Raw genomic sequence first — 5,256 nt, forward strand, 5'->3', positions numbered from 1 at the left:
ACAGCCTGCAATTCACCCTTCCTATCCAGTATGCTAAAATTTCTATGGAGAAAATGGAAAGAGTGGGAAAAAGGCCAAAAATCAATGCATATAAAGGCAGGCTTGTGCAAAAGATTACATGGAAGATTTGGCGAGTAAGGGCAATAATTGTTCATTAATGTGGCATGCGCTGGGAAGGACACCGCGTATGCTCTGTTTTACACATTCCATCGAATCCGCACGTACGCAGCTTGACTAGATAATCATGACATGACAATATTAGTCTTTTCCAATTTCTTTCATAGCTTGAGCACGTACCACCTTAGATTTTTCTATTCATGACTTAACATGCCTCGGGAGATGTTGTACTAGGACCCACCTTGATCTAATTCAGCGAATTAAAACCTGCATACAACTTATGTTAGCGCACAAAATTGACACTGAACTTGAAGTTGAAGTTTTGGAGGGACGGGTTTCAACTTCTACTTTGGTTTCAATAAGGTAGACATAAGGAAAGAATCTAGGCTGGCCGATGATGATTGATGCTAACCTGAAGTTGAAGTCAAAGTAAATAGAACTTCAAGTTCAACTTCGATGACGAACATGAGACCAAGACACTAGGATGCGTTAAAACTATAAGTGCTAACAATTGGCTCCAGTTGGGGAATGAGACTAAAAGGATCATGAATGAACCTAGGGTCTAAGGTTTGCAGACCGACTCAAAAGACAACGACACAACACACCAAACACAACAAGAAAGGAAAGAAAGCCAAAAGATGGTATTTACAATGAGACACGACACAAACCTAAAGATGGTACAGTTTGAGATCTTTCCCACTGAAGGACAAGGGAAGTTCAGCACCATTTGGATATTGTAGCTTGAAGGCATTTGAACCTAGTTCCTCAGATATTTCAAACGGTCCTTTTCATAAGCTTTTGAACTTAGAATGAGCTCCCTTAGGTTCTTTCCTTTTATCCCATAGTAGGACTTGATCTCCTTTCATGAGTTTTTGGGGTCTTTCTTTTTGATCAAAAATCTTTTTGACTCTTGCCTGGTGATTTGTGATACGATCTACTAGCTCCCTCCTCTCCTCTTCTATCTTTTGGAGATATAATATCCTCTTCTCAATGGAAGACTGAAATACTTCTCCTTTGATTGCCTTCTGTAAATTCAAAGTGGCTAATTCCAGAGGCAGGGATAGTTGTGCTTCAACTCCATATATCAGTTCGAAAGGTGTCATACCTATGGCTCTTTTAGGAGAGGTTCTGTCAGCCCAAACTGCTTCATACAACTTCTTGTGCTAGTCTTTTCCTTTTTCATCTACTAATTTCTTTATAATGTTGACTAGGTTTTTATTTGTGGACTCTGCTTGTCCATTGCCTTGAGGAAAGTAATTTGAAGAATGTGACAAATGGATTCCATGATCATAATAGCATAACTGGATCTCTCTGGATGAAAAATTTTGTGCATTATCCATCACTATTTTGCTGGGAGTGCCAAAACGGGTCAAAATATTTTCAATCAAAAATTTGCACACTATTTGTGAAGTTGTTGCTTTAAGAGGAATGGTCTCTACCCATTTTGTAAAATAATCAGTAGTGGTGAGGATATGTGAATGTCCTGCACTTGAAACTTGATTAATAGGCCCTATAAAATCTAATCCCCATTGTTGAAATGGTTCTTCTATGATCACAGGTTTTAAAGGCAGAGCAGCTAACTGAGGTTTCCCTATGAACAATTGGCATTTTCACAATTTCTAACCCAATGGTAAGTAGCTTTAAACATACCTGGCCAATAATATCCACTTCTTAGGATCTTGAATGCTGTCACTGTTGACGAAAAATGGCCTCCACAAGCTCCATCATGGAAAGTTCTTAGCAACTTATCATGTTGATCAATGTCAACGCATCTTAAAAACATGCCATCTAGCCCTCTCTTATATAAGGTATCATCAATTATAACAAATTTAGCTTCTCTAAGTTGAAGTGTGTATTGGTCTTTCCCTTTGAGGTGATCAGGACACCTTCTGTATGTCAGGAAATAGGCAATATCTGAATACCATTCATCCTTGAGACCTATAAACAAACAAGAGGGATATGATTCTTCTTTCTCTAATTTTGCAATAAGTTTACACAAGCCTTGTCCTCGAACTAATTTAGTTGGACGGATATCCAAGTCAAATTCTTAGACTTTTGCTACCCATGTCGCTCGATTGTTGACTGCTACATCTTGTTGTGTGAGAATGCTTTTGACTACTATAGATGGCACATATACTACAGAATGAGAGTGAAAAATGTAATATCTGAAGTACTTTACTACTTTTACTACAGCGAATGCTTGTTTTTTAGATAATGAGTAGTTAAGCTCATGCTTCTTCAGAGGTATGCTCATAAAAGAGATGGGTGTCTCTTCCTCTTTATCGTTCTTCTGATGCTTTAAGAGGAATGGTCTCTACCCATTTTGTAAAATAATCAGTAGTGGTGAGGATATGTGAATGTCCTACACTTGAAACTTGATTAATAGGCCCTACAAAATCTAATCCCCATTGTTGAAATGGTTCTTCTATGATCACAGGTTTTAAAGGCAGAGCAGCTAACTGAGGTTTCCCTATGAAAAATTGGCATTTTCACAATTTCTAACCCAATGGTAAGTAGCTTTAAACATACCTGGCCAATAATATCCACTTCTTAGGATCTTGAATGCTGTCACTGTTGACAAAAAATGGCCTCCACAAGCTCCATCATGGAAAGTTCTTAGCAACTTATCTTGTTGATCAGTGTCAACGCATCTTAAAAACATGCCATCTAGCCCTCTCTTATATAAGGTATCATCAATTATAACAAATTTAGCTTCTCTAAGTTGAAGTGTGCATTGGTCTTTCCCTTTGAGGTGATCAGGACACCTTCTGTATGTCAGGAAATAGGCAATATCTGAATACCATTCATCCTTGAGACCTATAAAAAAACAAGAGGGATATGATTCTTCTTTCTCTAATTCTACAATAAGCTTACACAAGCCTTGTCCTTGAACTAATTTAGTTGGACAGATATCCAAGTCAAATTCCTAGACTTTTGCTACCCATGTCACTTGATTGTTGACTGCTACATCTTGTTGTGTGAGAATGCTTTTGACTACTGTAGATGGCACATATACTACAGAATGAGAGTGCAAAATGTAATATCTGAAGTACTTTACTACTTTTACTACAGAAAATGCTTTTTTTTTAGATAATGAGTAGTTAAGCTCATGCTTCTTCAGAGGTATGCTCATAAAAGAGATGGGTGTCTCTTCCCCTTTATCATTCTTCTGAAGTAGCATGCCTGACAGTGTGTGCTCAGAAGCATAACAGTATAATAAAATCTTTTTTAAAATCAGGATGAAATAGAATTGGAGCTTTCACAATAGCTTCTTTTACTTCTTTGAATGCTTTCGACACTGGTTCATCCCATTTGAAGTTTTGCTTTTCGCTGAGCAGCTTGGCCATGGGTTTAACAGTTTCTGCAAAATTAGGTACAAACTTGCTTAGAAAAATTATTTGTCTAAAGAAGGACTTAACACCTTTTTGATTGATAGGGAGACATAATTGCTGGATGGCTTTTACTCTCTCAGGGTCAATTTTGATACCTTCTTTTGAAACCATGTGCCCAAGCAATTTTCTTTCGGTCACAGAAAAAATTGATTTTTTAGGATTTAGTGAGATTTCGTGATCCTTGCATTTCTGAAGCACTTTTCTCAAATCTTTTAAATGTTTCATCCTCCTTTTGGAGAACACAGTCATGTCATCCAGGTACACTGTGATGCATCTATCCAATAGGTTGCCAAAGGTTGAATTCATAGCCCGCTGGAAGGTGGCACTAGCATTTATCAAGCCAAAAAGCATTTTTTATAGGCAAAGTTCCCCCAAGGCATTGTAAATGTTTTTTTGTGTTGATCTTCTTCAGAAACTTCTATTTGGTTATACCCTGAGAAACCATCTAAGAAAGACATCATTTTTGAACCAGCGACCATTTGAAGAACTTGATCCATTATTGGCAGCGCAAAGTTATCTTTCAAACTTGCTTGATTAAGGTTTCTAAAATCAACACAAATCCTTATCTCTTCATTCTTCTTCCTAACTAGCACTATGTTTTCCACCCACGTGGAATGATGGATTGGGAAAATGATGCAAGCTTTCAACATTTTGTCTATTTTTCTAAATATTGCATCAGAAACTTTTGGATTATATGTTCTCAACTTTTGCCTAAAAGGGGAGATACCTGGTTTAAGAGCAATATGGTGCTTGAATTTACCATTTTTGAAATTCTTTAAATCATCATAAGACCAGGCAAAGACATCTATATATTCTGACAAAATTTTAATAAATCTTGCCTTTTCATCATTACCACAACAAGTTCCCAAATTGATCATTTTATGATTATGTTTGTCTCCTATGTTTACTTTTTCATAGTTGGCACTTGGATCTTTATTGGGTATTCCATCCAGAGCCAAAAAGGTATCTTGCCTATCAAAAAGTTTTTCAAGTTCAACAAGACCTTTAGGTATTACATTCCCTTTTAGTTGTAACACTTCATTTCCATCAAGCAAATTAGGACAAAACTCTCGACATTCTACCTTTGAGCCTTCAAAGTAATTCATAGAAAAATTTTCAACACTTTGCAAGAAGGCATTAATATGAGCATCATCTTTGAATACCTACCAATTGCTATTATTATCAGGAACACTTGGCCTATGAATGATCTCCACTAAATACCTCTGGTCTATGAAATCAGGATGAGGAATTAACAAGGAAGCTAAAATTGCTAAGGAGTCTACTTTGTCATTTAGTTCTTGAGGAATGGCTTCAATTCTGAAGGCATCAAAACCTTCAATTTCATCCCACACGCAGTTTCTGTAATGTTTCAATCTCTAATTTTTAACTAAAAACATTCCTTTAACTTGTTTTACAATTAGCTCAACATCTCCTCTGGCTTTCAACAGCTTGATGTTCTTCTTTTTGGCCTCTTCGATGCCGAGGAGTAGGGCTTCATACTCAGCTGTGTTATTAGTATTTTCAAAGGCAAGCTTATAAGGAAAAGGGAATTTCTAATTATCAGGTGATATGAGGACTATACCAACTCTAGATCATTCGAACAACAGCTCCCATCAAACTCAAGATTCCATAGTAGGATTTCTAAAGACTTTTCACCTATTTTTTCATCTTCAAACACGATCAGATAATTAGCAAAATCAAACTCTTGATAAAGAATTTGAGATTTAGGATCATCATATGGAAAGAC

Source organism: Cupressus sempervirens, chromosome 8 (assembly GCF_028749045.1).
Source record: "Cupressus sempervirens isolate cs-2001-9-10 chromosome 8, ASM2874904v1, whole genome shotgun sequence".
Classification (NCBI taxonomy): domain Eukaryota; kingdom Viridiplantae; phylum Streptophyta; class Pinopsida; order Cupressales; family Cupressaceae; genus Cupressus; species Cupressus sempervirens.